The 19533-nt window shown below is 42.7% G+C and overlaps 1 long non-coding RNA gene across 1 annotated transcript; it reads left to right on the forward strand.

Annotated features, from left to right (window-relative positions):
* Positions 1-1116: 1116 nt before the first annotated feature.
* On the forward strand, positions 1117-2549 carry LOC115948668. The gene is made up of 2 exons (XR_004082459.1): positions 1117-1250; positions 1417-2549. It is a non-coding gene; the product is annotated as an uncharacterized LOC115948668 (long non-coding RNA).
* Positions 2550-19533: the final 16984 nt, after the last annotated feature.

A 19533-nucleotide genomic window follows, 5' to 3' on the forward strand; every position in this document is an offset into this window, starting at 1 on the left:
TCCCAGCCTGAATCTGGATGAGGGAGCCACATCTCTTTGGCATAGAAAAGGGCTTCTGAGGGGCTGCAGGAGCTTGGGTGGGCCAGGACAGGTGTGGGGATGAGCCCCTCAATGCCTGCCCCAGCACAAGAGTAGAAAATGACAACAAAAACTCCCCTTCATGGCTAAAGAAAGGATGCAATTCCTTGGGCCATGAGCAGCAGCTTAATCTTTGCCAGAGGGTTTCCTGGATGTGTGTGCTGCAGCATGTGGCCCAGCTTTTGCCTGCCATTAATCAGCCTCTAGGTACTTCCTTGGCTTGTGGGAGTCTGCTTTTCTCACTTCTCCTCTGGGATGCTGGGCTGCCCACTGGGTGGAGAGCAACAGCCTCCAGAGAGCATCCAGCTGTTGGGAGCCTGGATGCTTGGCAGTCAGGCAGTTCTTTTGGCTCTGAAATGGAGGAAATCAAGGAGACAAGAGAAAAGGAAAAACTCTAAAACAATAAAATAAAAATAATAATTATATATATATAACCAATAATAAAACCAAACACTAATACTTCATTTGGAAAAAATGCAGGGAGATGTCTAAGGTGAAAATACAGACTGCTTTAATTATAACTGTTGTTATTTATTTATTTGTTTGTTTGTTTATTGTCTTGCTTATTAGAGCACTGATCATCACAACTCCCCCTCTCAGCACCAGGCAATGGCAGGGGCTGTGGAAGGGGCACTGCTGGTTTGGGATTGAGAGCTAGTCTGCACCAAACCCTCATGCCAAACCAGGGGAGGCGATCTGGTGAGGTGCTTCAGCACCTCTGCTTGGTAAAATCCTTCAGGCATATACTCATGGGGTTTATGTGATAAATGTTTTCAATATTGAGAAGTGTAGCACAAGGCTTTTTTTTTTTCCTCTGGGGGAAAAATAAGGATTTTCTGCTGATTTTCTGTGCTTTTGTGCATCTTTCCTATTAGGTGCTCCTAGAAAAATAAACACAAATTAGCTTATGGTAAAACTACAATTTGCATATTTGTAAGATGTACATGAATTGTTGTCTGGCAATAATGAATGCCTTTTAAGCAGTAGCTTTTTGAAAGGAGAGGGAACAATTGTAACCCATCTTTTCTTCCTCGTGGAGGTGGTCATGACATGAGGGTTGGCCTTTCTGAGGTTGGCAGCACCTCTGGGTTAGATGGACCGTCATCCACATTACCAGCTGACAGACCAGCCGCATCCAGAGTCGCACTTCTTGTGTAGAGGCACTGGAGGAGGTGAGGCAGATACCTGGAGAGGGTTCACCTGCCACCCTAAGCACAGATTTGCCTCTATTCTTTACTGCCTTCTCTGTGGTTGGGGGTGGGGCTGCAGGGTGTGGGATACAGGATCTTGAAGTTTTTTTTCTCACAGATGTTCCTTTTTTGTTCCTTCTTTCCTCAGGGAAAGAAGACCGTGGCTCCAGCAGCTTTTTCTCAGACTCCCTGATGTTGCTTAACCAGTCCACTTCCCTTCAAAGCTCTGCCATCATCTGCTTGGTCACACACCTCACACAGGTGTCCTCACTCTGCCTTGCTCAGCTCCTGTGGACTAGAGGTGCAATACATCAGCAACAAAAAAACCAGCTGTGCCTGAAAACAGTGACAAAGAACACCGTCCAGCATGGGACAACTTCTTACTGCAGAGGTGATACCTGCTCTCAGCTCAACACACAGTGCTGCGTCTCACCAGCTTGTTAATAGAAAATTATTGGCAGACGAGGTTTCATAAAGCATATTGCAGCACAAACCACCATAATAAAGATCTTGAACAGTGTCAATGGGTCACAAATAAAACCCTGGCATGGGTTCCTTCCCTAACACATGAACATACACACAAAGTAAACACACCTCAGTGTTACTGGGCCTTACATTGAATTGAAAAAATGCTGTGTTATTTCTGCTTTAAGATTCAATGCAGGTCAAGTGACTAGCTGCATTCAGGCAGTTTCAGGTTTCTACATAACTGTAAACCATTCTGCTTTTAAAAACAAAACTAATCTAGGAACCTTGGGGAGCTTTTTCTTCTGTTTTTTTTTTTTTTTACTTCTTTTTTTCATTACAGTTTCATAACAAGTGCTGGAAAATAAACACTTTTCTTCTTTCAATACTGAAGCTGCTGCTTAATGCTGCTGTCTTACATAATTTAACCTTAAAAACAATCAAAATTTTCTGCTGTAATTTCAGGCACTTCAACATGCTCATATGATCTCCAAGGACAGAAAGAATGATTACTATTCAAGGAAAAAAGTCCACTGCTATTTTAATTAAAAAGATGCTGTGTTTGTGCTGGAAATTACTTCAAAGTTTAAATTAAAGATGAAATTATTTCCTTTAATCAAAGTTATAAAACATTTATGTTATTAGTGTAAATACCTAAAAGAGATGAAAATTATTTTTTTTGCTTGTTCCAAATCTTTGCTGAGAACTGGAATGTGGGGTTTTTTTTCCTTATTACTTTTGGTTATTTACAGTATGTAACTCACAGGTCCTGTAGCAGGAGTTCTACATTAAAAACACCTCCATCTCATACCACCACCAGCTATGAATTTCTACTTATTTTCTTTTCTAAACCTAATTTTTCAGAGGACTTTAGCTCTTGTCATTGTTTTGTCCTTTCAAGGAGACACCTTGACACAGTATCTGACATAATATTGAGGTTTTGAGATCCTGAATATTTAGAGATTCTGTCCAGGACAGAGAGTCTAGAGATGGTTTGGTGGCAGGTGCTGCAGGGGCAGCCCCACTGGGCCTCCAAGGAGGGCTCAGGAGTGACAGCTCTGTTGCCTCATACATCAAGCTCCTTAGCAGCCACTGCAGTTCATCTTTCCCCACATGCGAGTCTGCAGTCGGAAGCCGCTCCGTGCAATGACATGAGCTGTCACACAAACCTGGGCTCTGACTCAGATGGTGTCTGTGCCCCTGCAGTGATGACTCAGGCACGTGTCAGCTCAGCTCTTGCCTTGTCTGCTTCTTCATTGTTCTTGCCGATAACCTACCCCAGCCCTGAGTGTCTGGCAGCTTCCACTATTCCACTGAACGCCTGCAAATTCCAGAGGAGCATCCTCTGTGCAGGAGGAAGTGAGACCTCACATACCACAGGCCCAGCACAGCATGGCAAGTACTACATTACTTACCAATATCTTGAATACTGCAGGCAGTAACACCCTTACTTAGCAATTGCAAACCTGCTAGAAGGCCTCACATGCTTTTCTTTTACCAGTGATTTGCATGCTGTGGAAAGGTCGGGAGAAAACACTTCTGAAAAACTGTCACTCCAGTTTCAAACAGAGGAGGACTGAGTCATGGGAGAAACCATTGCTCCGAGCTTATACGCTGAATTGTGACAGAATCAGAATTAAAATATCCTGCTTTTATTCTTCTCAAGTGTTGCTGCTGCCTTTCATCGGTATCTTTTCTACTTTCTGCACTGTTGCAGATTTTCTTGACTTTGTGTTTCTTGGTGGTGTTCTCTCAACCAATAATGCAAAACTGCTTCCTCCCTTCACTTATTGCCTCCAATTCTTTCAGGTCCCTTATCTCCCACCTCATATTAATTGATTCATTCCCCTCTCCAGAGTTTAGCACTATCAAAACTAGTTATTGTTGCAGAGCTCCCTGTATGTTTTGGGCTGAAATTGTGACTTATTAATAATTGCACATTTATTCTGATGAGAAAGCTAAAATACTTGAAAAGCTGAAGTAACGTGATTAACTTTTAAATAGATCTCCATTTCATCCTATCCAGATTTTTGATGACACCATGAAGTCTCAGTAGATCATATTTTCTTCAGGCTGCTCAGAGAGCCTGTGAGTAAGAATGCCTATGAAAATGCTTTTGAAGGTGCTGGAGTCTATCAGTGCTGGTCACTTTTGAGGCACCACTTTTAAGAGCACAGGAAGAGGCAATTCCAAAATGTTGGAAGTCAAGCAAGTCAGGCAGAAGGCTGGCTTGGCTGAGCAGGGGTCTTTTGAAGCTAAAGCAAGAAAAAGGAACTATGTGGCCAAAATCAGGAGACATGGGAGGGAAACAGATACTCCTGTAAGGGAGAAAATTCACGCAGCCAAAAAACTGGAGTTAAAGCTGCCAGAACTGTGGGTTACAATTAAAAGAGCTTTTTCTATATAGCTCAAGAGCAAAAGGCAGTGCTGAGGTAACATTTCCCATCACAAGCTAAGGGTGGTCACCTCCTGAACAGGGACAGACACAAAGCAGAGGTGTTTAATGCTGTCCTTGCCTCTGTCTCCAACACTGCTGATGGGCTGAGGGGTCTGAGTGCCCTGAGCTGGGGGACCACGACTGTGAGAGTGACAAACTCCCAGCTGGCCCTGAGCCTGTGCAGGTTCCACTGCTCCAGCTGGATCCCTGCAAATCTATGGGGCTTGGTGGGATTCGTCTGACTATCCTCAAAGAGCTGCTGATGCCATCATGAGCCTCTCTCAATGATTTTTGAACATCCCTGGGAATCCATAGAAGTCTGAGCTGATTGGAAACTGGTGAACATTGTCCCAGTTTTCAAGAAGGGCAAGAAGCATGACCCTGGAAACTGCAGGCCTGTCAGTCACATATTCAGTGGTGTCACTGGCATAATTATGGAGAAAATTATTCCTGAAGGTATTGAAAAATGCCTGAAGGACAATGCAGCTCTTAACCACAGCCAGAATGGCTTCATAAGGGGAAAGTTCTGCTTGTCCTGATTTAATTTTGTGACAAAGTAACCCACCTGTGGGGATCAAGGGAAACCATGCAGTTTTGATGCAGTCTTTTGGATTTCAGTAGAGATTTCAATACTGTCTTTTCCAGGACCCTTCTGGACAAAACATCCAGAACACAAAACACCCAGCCCACAGCTGGATAAACAGATCAAGTGATGGGTGAGTAACTGGCTCATGGGTCAGACACAAAAGGTGACAGTGAATGGAGTGAAATCACACTGGTGACCTGTAACTAGTGGAATTCCACAGGGCTCCATCCTCATCCCTGTGCTCTTCAGATCTTCATAAAAAACTAAGACACAGGATTCAAAGGTAAATTAAAGTTTGCTCCCATTCAATTGGGAGATGCTGAAAAGAGGCTGGAAAGCAGCACAGAAACAGACCTGGGAATCCTGGTCAGTGGTCAGTTGGATTCGAGTCAGCAGTGCCCTGGCAGCCCGGAGGGTCAGTCCTGTCCTGGGGGCATCAGGCCCAGCATCCCCAGCTGGGCAAGGGGGGGGATTGTCCCACTGTGCTCTGGGGCAGCCTCATGTAAGGTGCTGGGGGCAGTTTTGGGTACCACCACATAAGATATAAAGATACTAGAGAATGTCTAAAGGAGAGCCATGAGGATGGTAAAGGGCCTCGAGGGGAAGCCATACAAGGAGAGGCTGAGTGTACTTAATCTGTTCATCCTGGAGAAAAGGAGACCAAGTTACATTGCAGTTACAACTTCCCTGTGAGGGGAAGAGGAGGGGCAGACCCTGATCTCTTCTTTGTGGTGACCAGTGACAAGACCCAAGGGAACGGCCTAAAGTTGACTCAGGGGACGTTTGGGCTAACTATCAGGAAAATTGTTTTCATCCAGAGGTTGTCTGGGCACTGAAACAGGCTCTCCTGGGCAGTGGTCACAGCACCAAGCCTGACAGAGTACACAAAGTGTTTGGACAATGCTCTCAGACACATGGTGGGACTCTTGGGCATGGTGCCGTGTGGGGCTGGGAGTTGCATTTCATGATCCTTGTGGGTCCCTTCCAGCTCAGAATATTCTATGATTGCATGATATTTTTTCTACATTTTCTTTTCCAAGCTAGAGATTCTCTATTTCAAATGTTTTTAACTGCTTTGTATATGTGTATAGTATGGTGCAATGTGTTGGTTTTTTTTACATACTTCTAAATTATTTTAAAGAAGCAAAAATCCAGTGATACCACTTAAATGTTAGTTTGGGTCTCTTGACCAGGCAGTGAAATTTTGTAAGGCATAGTGTTGGCTTTTACACTGATAATGTAGGACACCACATCCTCTCTAAAGCTTTCTGCTCACATCAGTCCTAGGTGGCACAGAACGAAATTGCAGGCCCAGAAACACACTACCCAAGGACTTTTAAATTCAGAGCAGTGCAATTGTTGAAATATTGAGAGGTAATGTAATCTGTCTTGTTTTCGAAACTTGTGTGTGACTGATCAGCCTCTGTATGCCTTGTTCCACTAATGTCCTTGTCTAAAATCACAATGCTCTAAATGACCCTGGTGGGCATGGCAGTGAGTGCTAAAGCTGTACCTCATGGTTCTTGCTAGTTCACATTTTGATCAAGTGTGAGTAGTATGTGACCTACAGCTAACTAAACATATTGTTTCTCACAGGTCCAGCTGAGTCACTGAAACATGTCTGCATGTCTCGGGATACCAAACCTGTGACTTGAAATACAGGTTATTGATCATTGCTTTGGAAAAAGTAGCCAGCGGCAATTAATGAGACATCATATAACTTCTAAACTAAATGATGGCTGTACATGATAATTTTCAGCTGAGATGTTGGCAACTTATTAGAAACAACTTTGAGATAAGATAAAGTGTGTAGGATTTACATACCTGAATTTGTTTCTAATGCTGTCCTTCAGCCTAAGAACAACATACTGGTTTCAGGAAGAAAGGATTATTATACCAGAAGTAAAATGGTAAATTTGTCTTGAACTTTGTTTTTTAAGGTGACTTTGAGGTGTTTTTGAGGATATGGATCCTCTTGTCTAAGCCCTGTAATATCCTTCCCTTGAACAATGTATGTGCCATCTGCCACAGTGACAGCATCCCTTTATCTTTTGGGTAATCATGCTGAGATTGATGCTTGTACTGAACAAGGAAATCCATGGGTTTTCTCAATTCTTTGGTTTTGTGTGAGGAAAGGAAGCAGAAGGTGGTCCTTGCACTTGTAATAAGCACAATTGAATCCTACAAGGGCAGTGAATAATCCTGCTATCTTTGTCTGATCTCCTCTTCTTCACCAAAACTAAAATCGAAACCAAAACCAAACCCGAAACAAAACTAAGCTTTCACCAAAGCTGACCCAAACTTAGACCTTGGTGACAGAAATTATTGTCCTCTACTTTGTACAGCCCACAATGCTGTAAGAAGCTTTTCTTTTCATGTACTGACTGGCACACTCACTGCATAGTTCAAGTCCTGGAATAATCATACAGAGGTTGTATTCCATAACAAAACAGTGATAGTGCTTTCATATAGTGGATTTTTTTTTTTGTTTTCCTCAGCATTCCTGTTAGTATCAAAATTTTATGAAAAAGTTCATTGATTAAACTACATGCAGGCAGCTGCGATATTGTTAGTTATTGCAGGCTCCCTGGGGGTGATGTTTAGCACAGAAATCCTTCTGTGCAGCCTCTCTGTGCAGTGATCTCCAACAGACCCCCTGTTTGCTCTGACTAATGACAGACTAGCCTTCATTTGAGGACAAGCTGATAAAAGCAATTTTTAAGTGGCAAATAAAAAAAAAAAAAAGAGCTGCTGAGTTATTTGATACAAGGAATTCCTGAACTGTTGTTGCAAACCCTAGTTAGAAATAGTGCTTGAAATCCTAAATCAACAATTCTGACCTGTTGTTGGATGATGCAAATGCAGGGAAAAGGCTGTTTTACTATTCCTTTACAATCTAGGATGAATGGAAAACAAAAGCAGAGGACATCCATCACAGTCAGAGAAACCAGTCCTACTTTTGGAGGAGGAGAAAAAACTGTATTAATTTTTCTCTAAACACCCTGTGCTGCACATTTGTCATATATCTGTATCAAAGAATGGTATAAAGAGACAATACAGAAAAGCATGTCAATTCACTAACTCAGCCTTGCCCTCAGAAAAATGCTTGCTTACATACTTTTAGCCGTATCTCCTAAAAATACAACTTTTAAAACAGGATCTTGACCTCTAGCAAGAATAAAATGTGCTGCCTTTCCTTAATACTTTTCTCCTGCTGTAACAGTAGTAGCGCTGATGTGGCTAGAGCAAGGGACAGCAAAGACCTAGGACAGCAAAACTTCATAGAAGCAGACAGTGATAAATGTCCTTGCAAGGTACATCTCTCCTTCAGGGCAGTACTACGGACCCTGAGAAAGTAGTATCACTGTATGATACTACAGATAATATTTATTATTGATAAAGTTAAGAGGCTGTGCTTCCAGGCCTAAAATTTACCTCTTCCAGCCCTCTAATTTCCCATGTCTTCTCTTAGTTTTATCCTTTGCTGTGTCCAAAACAGGCAGCTCTTCCAAATGAGCTAGTGGTGTATTATGCTTTTTGATCTTCCTTCTTATTTTGCACTTTAAAATCTTAATGTTCCTTAATCCTCCATAGGATTGCTCGTTTTGCTGCAGAGCAAAAAATTTAAGCTGGTTGTTAAGTGGAGTGGGAATGCTGCTTCTTACGCAGAAAACAACTGGCAGAGAAATTCCGTTTCAGTAAGAATTTGTGCTGCTGTTGGGAGGACGTGTGCTACTTGATTAAAAGGCAGTGGGTTTCTCCAGGGTGCTGCTGTGTATTTCTGAGGAAGAATTGGTACCTTTGTCTGCAGTTTATAGCAGAGTGAGGGATGTTGTAGATTTCAGGAAGGGATGAAGATTGTTCTTGGAACACTGTGTTGGATACCAAGGATTGCACCTCTACTTGTTTGGTTTGGTTTTCAAGCAAGCAGAATTTCTTAAGAGATAGTTCTGTGTATAGTATGGTGCAATGTGTTTTATCCCTGGTGGAAGGTGGAAACGTGAAAAGGCATGGGCAGGAAAGAGAACGTTGAGGGATAACTGGCAAATATCTTTGTCAACCAGAATGGAAACAGCTTGTTGCATGAAGTATTATTGATGATTTTCAAAGGCAAGGACATGAGAACCAAACTTTTGTGGGTTGCCAGAGTTGCCCTAAGGATGCTGCAGGAGCAGGGAGACATGAAGTATGCTCTGGAAAACTTGTAGTGGAAAACAGTTGGGAGTAATTCAAACATAGCAGAGGATGTTTTTCCTTGGTTCAAATACAGAGAGAAAAAAATCAACTTCCTTGTTCCTTCTTCACATAAACCAGACCTTTAGTAGGTCAGTTAGACTGTATTTACTGTAGCATTGATTTCTGGCCTTTTCTTCCTGGAATTACTGTCTCATGTTCTTGCAAGGGTCATCCCAAAGAAGTAACCAAGTTGGAACAAAATTTATTTCAGCCTCCTTATGCTAGGAGTTAGATAACTTCTAATATATGTAGTTTTCCTTTTTTTTTTTTTTTTTTTAATGTGTGGGATATTTTTTTCTTCCTATTTCAATTCCCAGTGCTAATGCCCCACTATTCTGGACAGTGTTTGCATGTAGCTGGAGCCTTCTCAGTGACAACATAAGCTGTGCTGGAGCAAACAAGGTGTTGAGGGTCCCAGGCAGAACACTGACATGCAAGAAATTAGTGAAAAACAGTGTTAAGAGCAGGCAACTTTTCTATAACCAGGGCAACCCTAGCATCCACTTTTAAGTGCATTGCATCACTGCTATTTACCAGGGGTGCACAACATCTGGCAGCCACCTTATTTCACATTTAAAAATTAACTTCAGCAGTTCAAGAGTGTTTTGGTTTGGTTTGGTTTGCTCCTTTTGAATTTCATTTATCATCGTGCAGGGTTTGCTGGTCCTTCTCCTTGGCTACTCAAACTTTTCCCAAAGACCTATTGGCTTGAATGGTCTTTGCTCCCTCACTGCCTAAAAATGTCTCACAGTCTTTCCTGGAAATCTGTTAACTATAAAGCTGTTTAATTCCACGGTTCCTGGAGACTTTGGGCCCCTGTGTTATGCACTGGATGCATTTAAATTTCAGCGGGGATGTTCAGTTCAGTATTAACTAGCTTTGCCTCATCCTGCAGTCGCTGGACTGTGAATTTTGCCTGCAATATACCTACATAGCAATGACTACAGTGAAGTTTTTATCTCTCATTCCCCATCTGAATTTGGCTCATTGTTTCCTCTTCCTTAGTTTTTTTTCCCCGAGCTCTTTGAACTTCCCTTTTATTTTTTGGCCTCCACGGTTTATTTGCTCTGCCTTTGGTTTCCCCCTTGCTTTCTCATTGATTAGGCTTAGTCTCTATTATGAGGTTCACTTCTCTGAGAAAGGTGACGAGAGATTTGGGACTGTAGAAAGGGAGTGTTACACTGGTTTGCATCCTCTACCTGGTTCTGCGCATGCAGCATTCTCCTCTTCCCAGCATAAATGAGCAAATCCAGAGCTGTGGTAGCTCCTCTCCTTGTTGCTGTGTGGCCATAGGGTGGCTGATATGGGGATCTGTCTCCTGCAATTCCCAAATCATACAGAAACGCTTCCTTCAGTGTGCCCAGAAAAGGTTATAAGAACAGGAACGTGTCTTGGATTGGAGAGAGAAGTGACAGATCTCTTAGGGTAGGCTTTTTTCTGTCTCTGCTTTCTTTTCCCTCCCAACAGAAATGCAAAAATTCTGGCCTTTTTAACCCAAAGAAAAAAAAAAAAAGCAATTAAAAGGTGTGAATCTAGTTATTGCCTTGGCTTAGAGTGAGTTTCTACAGGGAATGAAACTAACCTGGCAGGAATTGGGATTATATGATTTGCATAGGACAAAGCCATTGCTGCTTTGAGTTTTGGAGGAGCTGATGGCATGTTTTTCTAGACTGTATGTGCTTCTCCAGTTTTGCAAATTGACCTTTTAGATTAGTCAACAGTGTCTCATGATAATTTGCACTTTGAAGGGTGGCATTTTATACAGAACACTTATTCTTTTTTTTTCCTTTCTCTAAATTACTTGTCATGATGGCCATAGACTGAGCAAAGGTTGGGTGAATACAGTCATTTAATACATTCCAGACAATTTCTGTTTTACAATGCAAGAAACTAGAATGTCCATGTTCCTTCCCCTCTCTTTCTTGCTTGTGTTGGCTGTTATATTGCCTCTTGCATGCTACAGCAAAAGTCCAAGTAAAACCAGAGCTCCACATTTGTTAGCCAGACAGGTCTGTAGATGCTGCTTTGCAGGCAGTGTTGCAGAGGGATCTTTAGGTGTAGCTGGGAAAGGGGATTGTGCAGCTCCCTGGAGTTCAGAGGTTTCCTTTCCTTCAAGGCTTTTGTAGTGTGGCATGCAATGATAGCAAACCTTCTTGAGGCTTTTGCATGTTTCATCATTTTCTTCTTTCAAAATCTAGGTGCTCTTTCAAAACTGGACAGGAGATGCTACCAAGTTTGCAAATTGCAGTCATGCAGTACCCTAAAATACCATTCCATTTTGCTGTAGGTTGTGTCATGAGGAGGAAGAAGGCTGGTTGGTAAAAGAGAAACATAGCAGAAACCCCCATTTTTACTCTCATTTTGCTCCAATCTTTTCACTGGACAATATCTGTCCCTGAAAAGCAGCAGGGCTCTTGCCCTGAACCTTCTTCATTTCAAAGTGTCCAAAAGGGCCTTTAGTGTGTAAGACCTGTTTCAATCTGTTGTTACATGATGTGTCTGCAGTAACATAAAATAATACTTTTTTCAGGAAAAAGACATAATGTAAAAGGAACAAGGTTAGTTGATGAAACAAAAAAATAAGGCAGGAGTGCAGACTCGCTGGCTGGCTCTTCTGTGTCCGTTTAACCTGCGGAAGGGGGATTGGTTGGATGCTCAGCTGGGCTCTCAGGAGAAGACCCCTCAGGCTCCCTGTGAAACACAGCAAGGAAGGGCCTGCTCTCTCTCCTGTCCATCACTGCAGCTCCACACACTTGACACAGCTTACAGTGAGCAGATGTTCAATACACCCCAAGCCACTTATTCCCACAGCCTGCACAATGTGTACGCTGCAGAAATGCATTGTCTATGTGGGAGCTTCAACTACTGTTAAAATACTCTAAACTGCTGTTCAGCTACTGTTCTCTGCTGTTCTTGATTGGTGGTTTAATGATGCTGGATCAAACCCTGAAGGGAAACTGGCCAGGGTTGGAGGAAAAGGACTTTATGACATGGAAGACAATACCAGCACAAAAAATGAGAGGATGAACTGGGGAATAGGTAAGAAGCACCTTCTAATCTGCACAGAAGGTTCAAAAACAAGTTTCCAAGATAAATAGTGAAGTATTTAAGAGCACTTATTTTGTAAGACAGATCTCGAGCAGTTTGACTCAAACTGAAGTTTCATGTATGTGGTGGCTGAAAGTCAGGATTTTTTTCTTCTTTTTTCTTTCAGTGCAAAGGTTTTAAGACTCATGTGCCCTTTTAAAATTTCCTAACTATGCACACAATATTTTGTTGGAAGGGTTGTTGCAGTTAATATTGGACTTGATTATAGTGCAAGTGTATGTTTTATGATGTTGTTGATGGATGTCTCTTAATTGTGCAGGACGAGAAACCATGAACATAAGGACATGACAATTTTCATAATGAATGACTAAACACTATAAGAAGTACTTGAATAAATACTCAAAAAGAATTTTAATACCTTATCCATGATAGCAGGAGCAACAGAGGAGGAAGGAAAGAGAGAGCATACTTACTGTGGTTTGTGTGCTATTTTTTATTTTAACATGTTTTTTTTCAGTAGATTCTCTTTACTCTCAGAAGAGTAGAATTGATTTTTCAATGTGGTTATGGGGCATCTGAGAGATTTTAAATTATGTTGAAACAAGGGAGAGTTGTGAAAATTGACTCTTGCAGATGGTATCCACATACCTTTAAAAAAATACATTTAAAACTTCTGTGTCTTTCAGGTACTTATCTAGGTGCATGTGGATGTGGGAAGGAAGGGGGTTCCTGTTTGCAAGGAAAATGTTTTGGAGTAATTGGTGGGTGCAAGGTGTGCACATGTGTCCTGCAGGGAGTTACATGGGTAGTGACAAATCAACAGCCTTGAAAGGTCCTTGACAAATCAATGCCATGGCTTGACTGGGATCTAAGAGAAACATGTAATTTTCTTTCCAGTCTTGAAACCTGAGTCTGAAGGCTACAGAAGCCTTGAAATAACTTTCCATCATCAGCCAGGCCAATTCCAGTTACAGCAAGGGACAGTCAGAGGAACCTGGAGATGGAAGACCACTCAGCTACAAGATGCACCGAGTTTGAATGTTCTGCCTGATACAAAGCAGAACATTTGTGGTGTAAATGAGCCTTCCACGACCCTTGTGATCTCAGCAGCTTCATCAGCACCTGCAGCAGTGAGAGACACTGACTGAGGCAGCCTGGCTGGGATCCCTGTTTAGGGCACTGGTTTCCCCAGAGCCAGCCTGGTAACAGCATGACTGGAGGGCCCACCCAAAACCTCCTTAATTCCTGGATGCTACCACATGTGAAGGTGACACAAAAATCCCTAAATTCAGAAGCAATCTAACCTTAACAGCATCTTTAGTGGAAGAGTTGTGTCTTTAGCTTACAGCTTCAGAAGGTGAATGCTATTTTCACTCCGTATTTGAACTACTCCATGTGGATTTAATAGTGTCATAGTAGTGATAGCAGAATCACACCTTTTCTCCCCTCTGACTCTTTTGTAACACATCTCTGAAGCAAAGCTTACAAAGAAAGAAAAATAAAGTGCTTAGCTTTGATCTTCATGAACATGAAATTATAAAAAGGCAAGACACCTAGAATACTTTAAGTAGAGTTTCTTCCTGGTTATGTTTGCTTTTCTGCAAGCGCTTGCTGTTCTTTGAGGCCACATTTTACTGCAGCTGATATTGGATTTCTGTACAATCCCTGCCCGCATTTTTACGCATGAGCAAGGGGTGTGCGATGAAGGGCGATGGACAAAGCCAAGGGACCATCTGGAGAGCAGCTGCCACCTCCCTGCTCTGAGCCAGGGTGGCCCTGACGGCCAGAGCTGGCTGCCCACTGCACCCACCTGCCCCAAGGGCTGGCCTCTGCCCCACAGGCCCTGGACAGGGGGCTGGATAGGGGAAGGCTGAGACCCTTTCCCAGGACAACCCTGCCTTGATTCAGTGTGTGCTGCTTGCCCAGTGGCATCACCCTTTGGCTGGACAGCAACACTAACAGTTCATGCCTGGCTTAATTAAGGCAAAACCTACAAATTTACATGGAAGATAACATTTCTTTATTTTTCTCAACCTATATTGTTGCACTCTATTTTTCCCATCTGTGCTCAGTATCGCTGAAGCATAGTCCTGTCATCTGAGCTTGACTTAAAATGTTAGCATTTGAACAGGAGGGAATTAGAGAAGCTCTGCCTCCTCCTGCTCACCTCTAATAATAATTTGCTCTGTACCATTTTTTAAAAGTACGTATGGATACATAATAAGATGACACCTGTGCCTTGTAAGAATGGATTTCTCTCAAACAGAAATAATAATCTATTGCATGGCTCAAGCACTGTAGCAGAGATCGAAAGACGATTTTCAGGATAAAAATACATATAAAATAAACAAATTGAGAGATTGAAGTGAAATCTCATTCTTTGAGAAACACTGCCTGTGTTTTGGAAAAGAAAAATAGACAGAAATCGTTGTGCTTTGAGGTGTGACCAAACTTTTCTGCTGAACTTTCATGTATTTTCTGACACTATGACAAGCAAGGAGTCAGCTGAGATGGGAAGGATTAATGGAAGCAGGTGGGACATCCACTGTAATGTTGCATGGATAATTCCAGACTCGTTCTGTTGCGGGCTTTGAGCAGGGGTGCTCTGCGGGGGCCTGTGCTTCCTAACCCCACCCCACCTTCCCTCAGGAAATTCAATTGCCTTCCTTTTCTGCTGGAGCAGTGACAGGGCTCACACCCAGAAGTGAAATGCCTTTGATGCATCGCCCACTGTGTAACCAATAGCAAGGGAATTCAATGTGCTCACAGTGCCAAGGGGCAAAGTAACAGTTATGGGAAGGGAGGGAATGGTACCAGCAGTAACATCCCTGGCCTCCTCTCCCCCTGGCTGTGCTTGCCCACAGGGTGACCACAGAAGAAAAATGCCTGATTGAATAATGTTTGCACAGAAACCAGCTGTGAATTCCTTGGGCAGCACAGTTAGGATGCAGTTTGTCAAGTGTGTCTTTTGTGATTGTAGCCCTAACAAGAGCTCTGCTGATGTGTTTTTCATCCAGCAAAAACTACATTGCCTTTATTCGCCCTCTGTTCAAAGACCAGCTGTGAGGATTGCACTGAATTGTTGAATAATCTCTGCTAATGCATAAGTAATACTTGCTGACTTATGTGAGAGTCCCATTTCTCACTGAAAAAACATTTCATTTTTATTAGGTAAAGTAAAAAAACCCTAATAGTAAAGACTACAACTCAATACCGGTTTAACTTTCATTTTGCTGCTCTATTTCCTCTCATAATCACGTAAATTGGTGGCTACCTTCTTTAAAAACAGATGTAAAAACCAAATACCCAACAACAACAAAGAACTAATCCTACCAGAAACCTCTCACAAAAGATTAACTGGTACTTGCAGCACAGAACCCTTGCTGATTGAGGAGGAAAAGACTTGGTGGTGGATACAGGCAGACCGCTGAGGAAAAGCCCTAAATATGAACACCAGCATCAAGATGCAATTTTGAAAGAGGTGATATGCAGGTCCTCATTGCAATGCTCATATTTTTTCACGTTGCTGGAACATTTTCCTCTAGCTTTTATGGTGAACATTTCCTACAGAGCCACCTAAATCCTCAGACACTGGTGGGTGTACCCAGTATCAGAGTACAACTGACCTTCTGCATGCACAGGCAGGGTAATGAGGAAATTTGACAGGGCACTTAACTGTGAGCTTCTTAGTGCAATTGGTGCAAAATGGGTCTTCTGCCTTGGAAGGCAAGGTGCCACAGGTGGGCTTTCCACCCCTCTGCCCTCCCCTCCCTACAGCACAGACCATCTGCACGCATCAAAACTGAGTTTGAGAAGCAGCGCTTACCCGTGGCTCACAGCCCTGTGCATCACTCAGTTTGCCCATGCACTATAGGTTATTTACCCTATCAGCCTTTTTCCTTTATAGCTGTATTTGTGCCCAAGCTGCCTGGTTATAACCTGATTCATCTACTTACAAAAATAAAATTTTATTTTAAAAGTATCTGAAAGTTGGTGGCTCTTTTTGCTCCTCAGAATTTGCATAGGTGGGCAAATAAACAGCCATAGGTATGTAAAGAGTTTTCAAAAAAACCAAAAACCCTAAATATCACAAACATCTGAAAATTTAGCATCTTTTTAGCAGGTTTTTTTTTTTTTAGTGTGAGTAATAACATTTACATAATCAGAGAAGGATCTGGTGACTGCCAAGTCTTTTGTTCATGACATCAACTGCTGTCAGAGAGAATGATGAAAGAGCAGCCTTTTAAGATTTTACTGAGAAAGTAATACTAGTGTTCCTTTTCAAGTCCTGCATAATGCTTCTTACTAGCTTTCACTGGATTCCCCCCTAAATAACAATTAAAGACTACTGCCATCTATCCAGAATTCTTGCTAAAGGGAGTAAGAACCATACAGGAAAATATATTGTTCAGAAGGACTAATTTGTCCCCGTATTGACTATTTCTGTCCTTTTCTCTGAGGACTTGATCTCCTCTCTCCAGCTTGCGAAGTCCCAGATTTTCTGGGGAGCCATTCCCTTTGGCAGTCCTGCCACAGCCAGGACTCTGTGACATGACATGATCCAAATGGCACACAACGGGCCAGCCTCCTGTCATTTTTCCACTTGGCATGCTGCAGTGTGCTGTTTATTCTCGAGCAACAGCAAAAGAAAAAGACTTGGAAATGTGCTTTCTGACACACAAATTGGCCTCCCTTTGGAAAACAACCTTGCTGTCAAAAGGGTGGGTGCAGATAAGTCTGCTTGCAGCACATGGAGTGTCAGTGCCACTGAAGTGCTATAATGCCCTCCTCAGTCCTAGATCCTGGAGCATTTCTCCAGAAATGAGACAGAAACACAGAAAGAGCAGGCTCGTTCCTAGTGAGGCTGTGGTAGTGTTTTTGAAGCAAAGCAAGCTTCCCACATGAAGAAATATCTTCAAGGTTTAGTAACAGATTGGGTCTTGTCTACAGCTGCCTTTAAAAATGTATTTTAAGACTAATTACTTAGTCACATAATGAAGTTGTTTAGAAATTTAGAAAGAAAGTACTTCAAGAAATTTTTGTGAATTATTGATGTTAAAAAAATCAGTAGTCGAGCTGAGAACAGAGGAAAAGCACAGCTGAATACTCAAGAAGCAGAATGCAGAAGTGAAGGAGCTACCTGGCTGCTCTCAGTACAACAAGGCAAACAAGATCCAAGAGTTGCCTTGGATGTGCAGAACAGAGCTCTGGTGCCCTCTGAGAGGAGCAGCTGCCAAACCCCAATTTGGGTCCCTGCTCCTTGTCTTCACACCTAGAGCAGCAAGAGGAAGAGGAGAGATGCTCAGGCCTTTTTATCCATGCCTGCCTGGGCACCTGGGATGGCTGCCAGCTGGAGGGCAGTGCTGCAGCAAAAGCCATTGCCAGTTTAGGAACTGCCACTAGAGCAGCTGCTGTGCTTGCTTGGGGCTGCAGCTGTTGGTGTGTCAGGAGCATAAAGCTCTGTTTCCCAGCAGAGCCTTGCCAGCTTTTGGTAACAGCCAGGGGCCTTAATCACATCCTGGATGGTTGCTCGAAGGTTGGGAGACCAGAGTGGTGTGTTATTCCAGACAGGGCTTCCATCCTTGCCCTTAGTGCTGGAAACAGAACTTATGTGCAAAGGTCTCTGCATGGTATTCTTTGGTTCATATAAAGGTGTGATGCTACAAGTCTTTACTCAGTTTATTGTATTCTATGTGGTGAAAAGAGGGAAGTCACCATATAAACAGTGATGCAATGGGACCGCAGGATGCTGCGTTTCATTTTGCACCTCTCTAGCTTCAGAAGCTGGAAGTGTCAAAAAAAGTAGTTGAGGGTTAAAAGCTGAGCAGACAGAATGATTGTTGTCAATAGAAAGTGCAGGGGTGGAGCAGGCCCACAGTGATGTCACGGGTGTTGTGTGCAGAATTCCTGCAGCACACATGGAGCACCAAGCCCAGCACCCTTCCTATGAACTCCCACAGGTGTGCTTTTTCTCCTGTCTTATGTTGTTGCTGAATATGGTCTGCACAGCTTCTGCCCCTGTTGCCACAACTCTCTTTAAACACCAACATGATCAGAAAAAAAACAGCCCCACAGATGTCTTGGAGCCAGCTCTTAGCAGTGATGACAGCTCCCTTAGTGCTGTCTTACAAGTACATCTGATAATAAGAAATGAAAATGTAAATGCCAGTGAAATCTCATGGGGCACACCCAGGAATCTCAGGGAAGGCTTGGTGTTGAAAGGACATTTCCTAGGGGCTGGAGTAGGGCAGCTGAAGTCAGATTTATTCAGAGACTTCTTATTAAAAAGAAATGTACATCTGAGTATGAATGTGCCCCTGTAAAGAGGCTCTGTTTCTGACGTTCCACGTTCTGCTGCTTCCCTTCCTGCTTGCTTTCTGTGCCTTGTGAAGAGCAGCAGGCCTGTCATGCCTCCCCATTTGAAGCATTGCAGTAGCCTATCTGACCTCAGAAGATGTGTCACTGTGCAGCTTTTGCTGGAGGCTATATAATGGATGGGTTATTCTCAATGGGAATATGAGAGTCACAAATCATTTCCACACAGAGACCCAAGAAATCACATTATAGACTTAAAGGCCAGTGGAAAGTCAACAAAATGCCCTTGGGCCTGAGCAAACTTTTGTCCTGGATCACAGAGATCACAAAGTTTGAGAGAAATCGATGTGGCATTGGAAATTGCTTTTATGTTTCTGCAATGAAATATTTTTGTTCAATATAAAAATAAATACTTGCCATTTAGCTGAGATTATCAGTTTGTTGGGCCAGCAAAAGATAATGTCCAAGGCTGGAGCCTCAGGCTTACTGGTAGCTGTCTCCAGTGAAGGATCCACAGGGTCTGGCATGCATGAGCTGCTGGCCTGGGCGCCTGACCATGGCCTGGGAGCCTCCTCCCAGCACAGGCTCTCTCTGCTGGTGTTGGCTAACACAGGAAAACTTTGGGTACTCTAAGCAAAAGCCAGGCATTAGTTTATCTTTCAACAAGTGAAACAAACAAGACTTGGTCATATCAGTTTCTGAGAGGAAAGCCAATCTTCCTAATGCAGGGTATATGTGATTCATTATTCATTTTGGTGAAACGCAGAGTGCACCTTGCTGTGCAGGCCAGCTGCTCATTTATAAAATTGATTATGCATTCTCTAAAGCCATCTCTAGGGAGCAGCTAAATTGCATCCATTGCCACCAAAGTCTTTGATATCCCTGTGGCTGAAGAATATTATAATAACAAGGAATAACAGAAAGATAGGCTATGTTCTGATTTTTGATGTTTGTCAGATTTTGCTTGCCTCAAAATGTTTCAGGAGAATATGTTTATGGCATAAAAGCTGCCCTTAACCTCACAGCAGGAGCACCCCAAGATGTCTTAGAAATTGAAGGCTACTTTTATTGTAAAAAAAGGTAAGAATTTATCTGCTTTAAATTTTTCCTCCATAATAATCAGGTGCTTGTTTCAGATAATAGCATATTGACTCTTTGATTTTGTTGCTTTAATCTGA

This window comes from Geospiza fortis, unplaced genomic scaffold, assembly GCF_000277835.1.
Source record: "Geospiza fortis unplaced genomic scaffold, GeoFor_1.0 scaffold447, whole genome shotgun sequence".
NCBI lineage: Eukaryota > Metazoa > Chordata > Aves > Passeriformes > Thraupidae > Geospiza > Geospiza fortis.